Here is a 13,051-nt window from a genome sequence, read left to right as displayed (position 1 = left end):
ATTTCCCTGATGATCAGTTACATTGAGCATCTTGTCATGTATCTGTTGGCCATCTGGATGTCTTCCTTGGAGAAATGTCTGTTCATATCTTCTGTCCATTTTTAATTGGATTATTTGTTTTTTGGATGTTGAGATTTATAATTTATTTATGTATTTTAAATACTAACACTTTATTGGATATGTCATTTGCAAATATCTTCTCCCATTCCATAGGTTGCCTTTTAGTTTTGTTGATTGTTTCCTTCACCGTGCAGAAGCTTTCTTTATTTTGATGAAGTCCCAACAGTTTATTTTTGCTTTTGTTTCCCTTGTCTCAGAAGACCTATCTAGAAAAATCTTGTTATGGCTAATGTTAAAGAAATCACTGCCGATGTGTGTTCTCTTCTAGAATTTTAATGGTTCTAGGTCTCACATTTAAGTCTGTAATCCATTTTGAATTTATTTTTGTGGATGGTAAAAATGTGATCCAGTTTCATTTTTCTGCATGTTGCTGTCCAGTTTTCCAAACATCATTTGTTGAAGACTGTCTTTTTCCCATTGGATATTCTTTCCTGCTTTGTAGCAAATTAGTTGACCATATAGCTGTGGGTCCATTTCAGGATTTTCTATTCTGTTCCATTGATCTATGTGTCTGTTTTTGCACCAGTACAATACTTTTATAATCACTACAGCTTTGTAATACAGCTTGAAGTCCAGAATCATGATGCCTCCAGCTTTTCTTTTCTTTTTAAAGATTGCTTTGGCTATTTGGGGTCTTTTGTGGTTCCATACAAATTTGGGGATTGTTTTTCCTACCTCTGTGAAAAATGCTGGTGGTTTTTTGATGAGGATGGCATTAAATGTGTAGATTACTTTGGGTATTTTTTTTTTAAAGATTTTATTTATTTATTTGACAGAGAGAGACAGTGAGAGAGGGAATACAAGCAGGGGTAGTGGGAAAGGGAGAAGCAGGCTTCCTGCTGAGCAGGGAGCCCAATGCAGGGCTTGATCCCAGGACCCTGAGATCATAACCTGAGCCGAAGGCAGTCCCTTAACCAACTTAGCCACACAGGCGCAATTACTTTGGGTATTATAGACATTTAAAAGGGATTTGTTCTTCCAATCCATGAGAATGGAATGCTTTCCATCTCTTTGTGTCTTTCTCAATTTCTTTCGTAAGTGCTCTGTAGTTTTTAGAGTACAGATTCTTTACCTCTTTGGTTAGGTTTATTCCTAGGCATCTTATGGTTTTTGGTGCAATTGTAAATGGCATCAATTACTTTATTTCTCTATTTGCTGCTTTATTATTTGTATATAGAAATGTAACAGGTTTATGTATATTGATTTTATACCCTGTGATTTAACTGAATTGTGTGTCAGTTCTGGCAATTTTCTGGTGCAGTCTTTTGGGTTTTCTATATATAGTATCATGTAATCTGGAAATAGTGGAAGTTTGACTTCTTCCTTGCTGATTTGGATACATTTTATTTCTTTTCATTGTCTGATTGTTGAGGCTAGAACTTTCAGTATTATATTAATAACAGTGGTGAGAGTGGACATCCCTGTCTTGTTCCTGACCATAGAAGAAAAGGTCTCAGTTTTTCCCCACTGAGGATGATATTATCTGTGGGGTTTTCATATATGACCTTTTTGATGTTGAAGTACGTTTCCTCTAGCCCTATCATGTTGAAGTTTCTTATTATAAATGGATGTTGTACTATGTCAAATGTTTTCTCTGCATCTACTGAGATGATCATATGTTTCTTATCCTTTCTTTTATTAATATGGTGTATCATGTTTGCAGATATTGAACCACCCTTGCAGCCCAAGAACAAATCCCACTTGATTGTGGTGAATGATTATTTTAATGTATGGATTTTAATGTACGGATTTGGTTTGCTAGTATATTATTGAGAATTTTTGCATCCATTTTCATCAGGGATATTGGCCTATAGTTCTCTTCTTTAGTGGAGTCTTTGTTTGGTTTTGGTATAAGGGTAATGCTGAACTCATAGAAAGATTTTGGACATTTTCTTTCCATTTCTATTGTTTGGAATGGTTTGCAAAGAATAAGTATTAACTCTTCTTTAAGTGTTTGGTAGAATTCACCCATAAAATCATCTGGCCCTGGACTTTTGTTTGTTGGGAAATTTTTTATTACTGATTCAATTTCTTTGCTGGTTCTTGGTCTGTTGAAAATTTCTATTTCTTCCTGTTTCAATTTTGGTAGTTCATATATATCTAGGAATTTATCCATTTCTTCCAGGTTGTCCAATTTGTTGGCATATAGTTTTTCATAATATTCTTTTATAATTGTTTGTATTTCTGGGGTGTTGATTGTTATTTCCCTCTGTCATTTCTGATTTTATTTATTTTGGTCCATTTTCTTTTGTTTTTGACAAGTCTGGCTACGGTTTTATCAATTTTATTAATTAAAGAACCAGCTTCTGGTTTCATTGATCTGTTCTCTCTCTCTCTTCTTTATATTTATATCATTTATGTTTGCTCTAATCTTCATTATTTCCTTCCTTCTGCTGGATTTAGGCTTTGTTGTTCTTTTTCTAGCTCCTTCTGGAGTGAGGTTAAGTTGTTTATTTGATTCTCCTTGCTTATTAAGGAAGGACTGTATTGCTATATAGTTCCCTCTTAGCATCACTTTTGCTGCATCCCAAGTGTTTTGGACTATTTTGTTCTCATTTTCATTTGTTACCAAGTATATTTTAATTCCTTCTTTGATTTCCTGGTTGACCCACTCATTGTTTACTAGCATGTTGTTTAACCTCTATGGATTTGTGTTATTTCCAGATTTTTTTCTTGTTTCTGACTTCAAGTTTCATAATGTTGTGGTCAGAAAATATTAATGGTATTATCTCAATCTTTTTATACTTGTTGAGACCTGATTTGTGACCTACTATGTGATCTATTCTGGAGAATTTCCCATATGCACTTGAGAGCTTGTTTGGAGGTTCTAGCAGGGGAGCACAGCTACTCGTATACCCTTGACCAAAGAACGGTCCTCCTCTATCGGGGAAGGTCCTCCTCTTCGACCGAGCGTGCAGCTTCGGGAGGGACGCACATGGAGTGGTGAGGGAGGAAGGGGACACCCGCCTAGCCAGCCAGATCAGCTGAATCAACCCTGGCGATCAATGGGGTGACAGATGTCGCAGCCAGATCGCCCTCACATCCCCCATATGCACTTGAAAAGAATGTGTATTTTGCTGTTTTAGATTAAATATTCTGAATATATCTATTAAGTCCATCTGTTTCACTCTGATATTCAAAGCCATTGTTTCCTTGTTGGTTTTCCGTTTAAATGGTCTGTCTAATGATGTAAATGAGATCTTAATGTCATCTACTATTATTGTATTATTATCAGTGAGTTCCTTTATATTTGTTCTTAATTGTTTCATATATATGGGCGCACCCATTTTGGGCACAAAAATATTTATAGTTGTTAGATGTTCCTGTTTGATTGTCCCCTTTATGATGATATAATGCCCTTCATCTCTTGTTACAGTCTTCCTAGTTTCAAAATGTATTATAAAGCTACAAGAAAAAAAGTATAATACTGGCCTTAAAAATAGATATATAGACCCATGAAGCAAAATTTCGAGCCCAGAATAAAGGTATGGTCAACTGATCTTCAGGAAGGGTGCCACGAATGCACACTGGGGAAAAGATAGTCTCTTCAACAAATGGTAAAATGCATACTTGATATCTACACCTAGAGAATAAAATTGGACCTTTATCTTACACCAGACATTACAAATTAACTCAACTTTAATTAACTTTTAAATGTAATACCTGAAACTAAAAACCCCATACATAGGAAAACAAAGGGGGAAAGCTTCTTGATACCAGTCTTGGCAAATTTCTTGGATATAACATGAAAAGCACAGGCAACAAAAGTAAAAATAGACTTGGGGGATTTTATTAAATTAAAAGGCTGCTGCAAAGCAAAGGAAACAATCAACTGGCAACATATAAAATGGAAGAAAATAATTGCAATCCATATATCTGATAAAAGGCTATTTTAAAAATTACAAACAACTCCTACAGCTCAATAACAAAAAACACAAATAACCTGATTAAATATAGGCAAAGGAATTGAACATATATTTCTGTAAAGAAAATATACAAAAGGACAACAGGTTTATGGAAAAATGCTCTATTGTTAATGATCAGGGAAATGCAAATCAAGAATTGAAAATAGAATCTTGAATAGATATCCAATGTATATTGTAGCACTATTCACATTAGCCAAGATATGGAAATAATATCTAGTATTGCAGGATTAAAAAACAGATCATCAGGGGCGCCTGGGTGGCTCAGTCGTTAAGCGTCTGCCTTCGGCTCAGGTCACGATCCCGGGGTCCTAGGATCAAGCCTTACATAGGGCTCCCTGCTCCGCGAGAAGCCTGCTTCTCCCTCTCCCACTCCCCCTGCTTGTGTTCCCTCTCTGGCTGTCTCTCTCTCTGTCGGATAAATAAATAAAATCTTTAAAAATAAAAGAATAAAAAACAGATCATCAGATTTGTCATGAGATGAATAAAGAAAATGTAGTATATAAATAAAATGGAATATTTTGCAGCCTAAACCAAGAAAATCCTACCATTTGCAGTAACATGGGTAAACTCAGAGAATATTATGCTAAATGAATGTCAGAGACAGAAAGACAATGCATGGCTTCTCTTATATAAGGCATCTAAATAGTCAAATATATAGAACTAGACAATAGAATTGTGATCATCAGGGGATGGGGGGAGGCTATATGAGGGGTAGTGGCTCAATGAGTAAATAGTTATAGTTGTACAAGATGAGCAAATTCCAGACATCTAATGATTTGTGGATCTGATTTTAAATCCTATAATATCACTGAATTCATTCATTAGTTATAACTAATAGTTATAACTACTATGGAATCTATTGGAGTTTCTGCATAATAGGTCATCTTCAGACAGATTATTTTACTTCTTCCTTTACAATTTGGATGTCTTTTATTATGGCATTTTGCCTAATGCTCTGGCTCAGAGCAATATTATGTTGAATAGAAGTCATGAGAGTGGGTATCCTTGCTTTTTTCTAAATATTAAAGGAAAAGCTTTCAGTTTTTTACCACTGATCATTTTTTGTGGCCTTTTTATCTATGGCCTTTTTAGTGTTTAGGTAAGTTCATTCTACACCTAACTTATTGAAAAATTTTTTTAAGATTATTTATTTATTTATTTGAGAGAGAGAGAGAGAAAGAGAGCACAGAGGGAGAGTGAGAGGGAGGAGTAGACTCCCCGCTGAACAGGGAGACCCATGCGGGGCTCAATCCCAATACCCTGGTATCATGACCTGAGCCAAAGGCAGATGCTTAACCGACTGAGTCACCCAGGCACCCTGAAAATGTTTTTTTTTTTTTTAATCATGAAAGTGTGTTGAATTTTGTCAAATGCTTTTTGCACACCTATTGAATTAATCATGATTTTTGTTCTTCATTCCATTAGTGTGGCATATCACATTGATTGATTTGCCTATGTTGAATCCTTCTTTCTCCCCAAAGATTAGTCACATTTGTTCATAGTGTATAATTTTTTAGGGTGGCTCTGAATTCTGTTTGCTAATATTTTATTTGAAGATTTTACATTCAGTTCATCAAGGATATTGGCTTATAGTTTTCATTCTTTTTTTTGCAATTCTTTCTTTCTTTCTTTCTTTTTTTTTTTTTTTGTCTGGTTTAGGTATGAAGATTATTCTGGCCTTGTATAATGAGTGTGGAAGTTTTTCCTTACTTTATCTTTTGGGGTTTTTTATTGATTCTTTTTTTAAAAGTATAGTAGAATTCACCTGTGAAGCCATCTGGTCTTGGTCTTTTCTTTTGGGGGAGTTTTTTTAATTACTGATTCAATATCGCCATTTGTTACTGGTGTATTATGGATTTCTATTTCTTCTTCCTTTAGTCTCAGTAGATTTTATATTTCTAGGAATTTATCTATTTGTTGAAGTTGCCCATTTTTTGGTGTATAATTGTTTATAGTCATTTATTATATATACATAATTTCTGTGGCATCAGTTGTAATGTCTCCTCTTTTATTTCTAATTTTATTTATTGAGACTTTTCTCTTTCATTGTTGGTCTAAGAATTTGTCAGTTTTGTTTTTCTTTTTTTTTTTTTTCAGAAAGCATGTATATACACTGATTTTTCTTATATTCTATTCTCTATTTGATTTATATATGTCCTATATTGATATTACTTCCTTTTTTCACAAACTTTAGGTTCAGTTTATTTCTCTTTTTCTAGTCCTTTGAGGTGTAAAGTTAGGATGTTTATTTCAGATTTTTCTTATTTGTAAAATATAAGAGTTTATTGATTTAATATCCCTTATTACTTTTATTTTTGTCATGTTATATGTTTTAGTATGTTGTTTTTATTTTCACTTTCTCAAGATATTTTCTAATTTTGTTTTTAAATTTTTCTTTGATCCAGTGGTTGTTTAAGAGTCTGTTTAATTTCTATATATTTATGAGCTTCCCAATTTCTTTTGTTATTGATTTCTAGTTTTATTTCATTGTGTTTGGAAAAGATAATTGGGATGATTGTTATTTAATCTGTCAAGACTTGTTTTGTGAGCTAGCATGTAGTGTACCTTAGAGAATGACCCATGCTCCTTTAAAAAGAAAGAGTATCCTGATGCTGTCCAGTGGAATGTTCTGTATGTCTTTTAGGTCCATTTGGTCTATAGTGTTTTTCAAGACTGCCATTTCCTTATGTATTTTCTATCTGGATGATCTATCCATTATTAAATGTGTAATGTTGAAGTCTACCACTGTTACAGTTTGGTATCTATTTATCCCTTCATATATGTCAATGCTGCTCCAAATATAGGAGCTTTGATGTTGGATCATATCAAATTATAATTACTATATCTTTCTCTATAATTGGTTATTTTATCATTATATAATAACCTTCTTAGGCTTTCATGAGAATTTTTGACTTAAAATATACTTTACCTGATAGAATTATAGGCACTCCTGCTTTCTTTTATTTGCCTTTTGCCTAGAATATCTTTATCCATTCCTTCACATACAGGCTATGTGCATCCTTAAATCTAATGAGAATCTCTTATACATAGCATATATTTGGGTCTTCTTTTTTTTAAGTTTTTTTTTTTAAGATTTTATTTATTTATTTGACACACAGAGAGAGTCAGAGAGACAAGTGGGGGAAACAGCAGAGGGAGAAGGAGAAGCAGACTCCCCATTGAGCAAGGAGCCCGATGCAGGGCTCAATCCCAGAATGCCGAGATCATGACCTGAGCCAAAGGCTGATGCTTAACAGACTGAGCCACCCAGGCACCCCTTAAGTTTTAATTTAAATTCTAGTTTGTTAACATACAACATAATATTAGTTTCAGGTGTACAATATAGTGATTCAACACTTTCACAAAACACCCAGTGTTCATCACAACAAGTGCACTCCTTAATCCCTATCACCTGTTTAACTCATCCTCCCACTCACCTCCCCTCTGGTAACCATCAGTTTGCCCTCTCTAGTTAAGAATCTCTTATGATTTTCCTCCCTCTCTCTCTTTTTTTCCCTTTGCTCTTTGAATTGTTTCTTAAATTTCACATATAAATGAAATCATATGGTATTTGTCTTTCTCTGGCTGAATTATTTTGCTTAGCACAGTTATCTATAGCTCCATTCATGTCATTGCAAATGGGAAGATTTAATTGTATTTTTATGGCTGAGTAATATTCCACTGTGGAATATTTATCCATTCATCAGTCAATGGACACTTGGGCTCTTTGCATAATTTGGCTAGTGTAGATAATGCTACTATAAGCGTCAGGGTGCATGTATCCATTCAAATCAGTATTTTTGTATCCTTTGGGTAAATACCTAGTAGTAAAATTGCTAGATCATAGGTTAGTTCTATCTAACCTTTTTGAGGAACCTCCATACTGTTTTCCAGAGTGGCTACACTGGTTTGCATTCCCACCAGCAGTGTAAGAAGATTCTCCTTTCTCCACATTATCACCAACACCTGTTGTTTCTTGTGTTGTTGATTTTAGCCATTCTGACAGTATGAAGTGTTCTCTCAGTGTAGTTTTGATTTGTATTTCCCTGATGATGACTGATGTTGAACATCTTTTCATATGTCTGTTGACCATCTGTATGTCTTTGGAAAAATGTCTAATCATGTTTTTTTTTTCCTATTTTGTAATTGGATTATCCATTGGATCTTGTTAAAATCTATTCAATAACTTTGTTTTCTACACATAAATTTAATCCATTTACATTTAATGTCATCATTCATAAATAAGAAGTGACTATTTTAATTGTGGTTATTTATTTCTTGTTCTTTTGCATTCTTTCTTTGTGCTATGATGTGGTTTTTTTAGTGATAGATCTTGTTTGTTTTATCTTTTGTGTATCTACTATAGATTTTTTCCTCACTGTTACTAGGAGGCTTACAGTGAACCTCTTATATTCTATTTTATGATGAAAACTATTCAAATTTAATTAAATATGGAAACTCTACACTTTTAATCTCCCCACACCTTTTTGCTATTGATATAAATATTTACTTCTTTCTATATTTTGTATTCATCATGAAATATTTGTCGTTATAGTTAGTCTTAATACTTTGTCATTTAACTTCTATGCTCAGGTTAAAAGTGTTTTACATACCACCATTCTAAAATTAGAATGTTTTGTATTTACTTAATATTTACCTTTACAGTGAGATTTGTACTTTCATATGCCTTTGTGGTTCTGTTTATTGCCTATTCATTTCAACTTGAACAATGGGTTTAGCACTTCTTGTAAGGCAGGTCTAATGGTGACACACTCCTTTAACTTTTGTTTATCTTTGGAAGTCTTTATCACTCCTTCATTTTTGAGGGACAGCTGTGATGTTTATGATATTCTTGGTTGGCAGGGTTGTTTTTAGTAGTTTAAATATATCATCTCATACCCTTCTGATCTGCATGGTTTCTGCTGAAGAATCTGTTGATGGTATTATGGAAGTTCCCTTGTATGGGACAAATCATTTTTCTGTGGTTTTCAAAATTCTCTTTGGGTTTCTTTACTTTTCGGTTTTTTTAACAATTTATAATTTGTTTTATGTAGATCTTTTTAGTTTCAACCTATTTAGGTATTTTTGAGCTTCATGAATTGGGTTGTCCATTTCCCTGCCAAAATTTGGGAAATTTTTGTGCATTATTTCTTTACATAAGCTTTCTGCCCCTTTATCGCGCTCCTTTCCTTCTAGTACTCTTATCACGCATGTATTGTTTCTTTTGATGGGGTTCCATAAGTCCTAGAGGCTTTCTTAACTTGTTTTTTGGTTTTATTTAATTTTTTGCTCCTCTGACTGGATAATTTCAAATGACTTCTTTGAGTTCAATAATTCTTTCTGCTACTTAAGCAAGTCTGCTATTGAAGCTCTCCTTTGAATTTTTCAATTCATTCTTCAACTCTAGGATTTTGATTCGGTTCTCTGCTATGGTTTCTATTTCTTTGTTGATCCTCTACATTTGTTTATCTATTTTTTATCTGATTTTGTTTAGTTCTCTCTGCTGTTTTGTATCTTACTGAATTTCTTTAAGATTTTTAGTTTGTCGGGTGCCTGGATGGCTCATTCAGTTAAATGTCTGCCTTTGGCTCAGGTCATGATCTCAGGGTCCTGGGATTGAGCCCCACATCAGGCTCCCTCTGCCCTCTCCTCCTGCCCCTCACTCTCATGCTCTCTCTCCCTCTCAAATAAATAAATAAAATCTTTTTAAAAATATTATTAGTTTGAATGCCTTGTCAGGCAGTTCACTGATCTCCATTTATTTAAAGTTAGTTACTAAAACTTTATTAGTTTCATTTTGTTGTGTTGTGTTTTCCTGAATATTTATGTCTCTTAAATCCTTGTATTGATGAATGCACATGTTAAAGTAATGGGCACCTCTTGTAGCTTCCATCAGCTGACATCTTCAGGGGAAGGCCTTAAACATGTAGGTTGGTCTGGAATTCTGGGAGGGCCTACTGGTGTCATCTGTGAATGGAAGGGTCTGCTGCTGTTGCTGGGTTTTCTATTCTGTTCCATTGATCTATGTGTCTGTTTTTGTGCCAGTACCATACTGTCCCCATGACTATAGCTTTGTAATATAGCTTGAAATCCAGAATTATGTTGCCTCCCATTCTGTTTTTCTTTTTCAAAATCACTTTGGCTATTCAGGGTCTTCTGTGGTTCCATACAAATTTTAGGATTGTGAGTTCTAGCTCTGTGAAAAATGCTGGTGATATTTTGACAAGGATTGCATTAAATGTGTATATTGCTATGAGTAGAATAGACATTTTAAAAATGTTCTTCTAATCCATGAGCATGGAATGTTTTTCCATTTCATTGTACCCTCTTCAATTTCTTTCATAAGTGTTCTATAGTTTTCAGAGTACAGATGTTTTACCTCTTTGGTTAGGTTTATTCCTAGGTATTTTATGGGTTTTGATGCAACTGTAAATGGGACCAATACCTTAATTTCATTTCTGCTACTTCATTATTGGTGTATAGAAATGCAACTGATTTCTGTACAATGATTTTGTATCTTGCAATTTTACTAAATTAAGGAATTAATTCTAGCAATTTTTTGGTGGAGTCTTTCAAAATCCTAGAGGCAAACCCAGTCACCAACCTCTTTGACATCAGCCATAGCAAGTTCTTCCTAGACACATCTCCAGAGGCAAGGGAAACAAAAACAAAAATGAACTTTTGAGATTTTATGAAGATAAAAATCTGCACAGTGAAGGAAACAATCAACAAAACTGAAAGGAAACCTATGGAATGGAAGAAGATGTTTGCAGATGATATATCAGATAAAGGGTTAGTATTCAAATATACGAAGAACTTATCAAACTTAACACCCCAAAACCAATTAATCCAATTTAAAAATGGGTAGAAAATGTGAGTCAATATTTTTCCAAAGAAGACATACAGATGGATAAAAGACACATGAAAACATGCTCAAACTCACTCATCATCAGAGAAATACAAATCAAAACTGCATTGAGATATCCCCTTCACACTGTCAAAATCAACAACACAGGAAAGAACCAATGTTGGCAAGGATGTGCAGAAAGGGGAAAACTCCTGCTCAGTTGGTGGGAATGCAAACTGGTGCAGACACTCTGGAAAACAGTTTAGAGGTTCCTCAAGAAGTTAAAAATAGAACTACCTTATGACCCATCAATTACACTTTTGTATTTGTTCAAAACATACAGATTCGAAGGGGCACATGCACCTCAATTTTTATGGCAGCATTTTCAACAATAGCCAAATTATGGAAAGAACCCATGTCCCTGAACTGATGAATGGATAAAGAAGTAAAGAAGAAGTGGTGTATATATATGTATATATGTATGAAAACAGTATGAAAAGTTCTAAAAAATAAAAATAGAAATACCATATGATCCAAAAATTCCAGTACTGGGTATTTACACAAAGAAAAGGAAAACACTAATTTGGAAAGATATATACAGCCCTATGTTTATTGCAGCATTATTTACAATAGGTAAGATATGAAAGCAACCCAAGTGTCCATCAATAAGTGAATGTACAAAGAAGATCTGATATATATATATATATATATATATATATATATATATATATATATATATGCAAAATGGAATACAACTCAACCTTAAGAGAGAATTAGATCTTGCCATTTGTACCAACATGGATGGATTTCGCAGACATTATGCTAAGCCAAATATGTTAGACAGAAAATGTAAGTCTGCACAGTCATATATCTGTCTGTGCAGACAGCTGTATGATTTCACTCATATTTGGAATCTTTTTTTAAGATTTATTTATTTATTTATTTATTTATTTATTTATTTATTTATTTATTTTAGAGAGAGAGAGTGAGCACGTACGAGTGGTGGAAGGGCAGAGGGAGAGGAAGAGAATCTGCAGCAGACTCTCCACTGAATGCAGAACCTGATGTGGGGCTCAATCCCACGACCTTGGGATCATGACCTGAGCCAAAACCAAGAGTCAGATGCTCAACTAACTGACCCACCAAGGCATGCCTCATATGTGGAATCTAAAAAAGAATGAATAAGCCAATAAAAAAAGCAGAATCACTCTATACGTATAGAGAAGAAACTGATGATTTCCACAGGTGAAAGGATAAGGGGTTGGGCAAAATGGGTAAAGGAGAGTGGGAAATACAGGCTTCCATTTATGGAATAAATAAATCATGGGAATAAAAAGTACAGCATAGGGAATACTGTCAATGGTATTGTAATAATATTGCATTGTTGCAGATGGTAGCTACTCTTGTGTTGGGCATAGCATAATGTGTAGAATTATTGAACCACTATGTTCTATACCTGATACTAATGTATCATTGTGTCTCATCTATCTTCCAATAAAAATGTAATAAACCATTCCCCTTTAAATGGTTAGTTGTATTTTATGTGACTATTCTTTTTTTTTTTTAAAGATTTTATTTATTTATTTGACAGAGAGAGACACAGCGAGAGAGGGAACACAAGCAGGGGGAGTGGGAGAGGGAGAAGCAGGCTCCCCCCAGAGCAGGGAGTCCGATGCGGGACTCGATCCCAGGACCCCAGGATCATGACCTGAGCTGAAGGCAGTCACTTAACCAACTGAGCCACCCAGGCGCCCTTTATGTGAATATTCTGTTAGTAAGTTATTTTTTAAACATTATCATAGATAAGAGCAGCTAAAGAGACATATCAACTAAATGTACTGTGGTATCTTGGAAGGGAGGGAGGAAGTGAAAATTGACATTAGGTAAAAATTAAGGAAATCTAAATAAACTACTTGCTTTATTTAATAACAAAAAACACTGAAGGTAGTTGATATTACTATGAAAAAGATATCAGTTCTTGGGAAAATGTAAGCTTACAAGAAATATATATTTAAAGTAAATTTGCAAGTTACAAAAGTAAAAGTCATTGTTTAGAATGGAAATGAAGGCTGAAAAACATTTTGTGGTGTTAGTAAAAATAATGACAATAATAACTATGCATTATGTTATCAATATGACTGTTACATGTTCTTTTCCA

This window comes from Mirounga angustirostris, unplaced genomic scaffold (assembly GCF_029215605.1).
Source record: "Mirounga angustirostris isolate CCGP_5_RB_7025 unplaced genomic scaffold, mMirAng1.0.hap1 SCAF_11, whole genome shotgun sequence".
In the NCBI taxonomy this organism is placed as follows: domain Eukaryota; kingdom Metazoa; phylum Chordata; class Mammalia; order Carnivora; family Phocidae; genus Mirounga; species Mirounga angustirostris.
The sequence above is the reverse complement of the archived record's forward strand: the minus strand, read 5'-3'. Positions refer to the sequence as shown.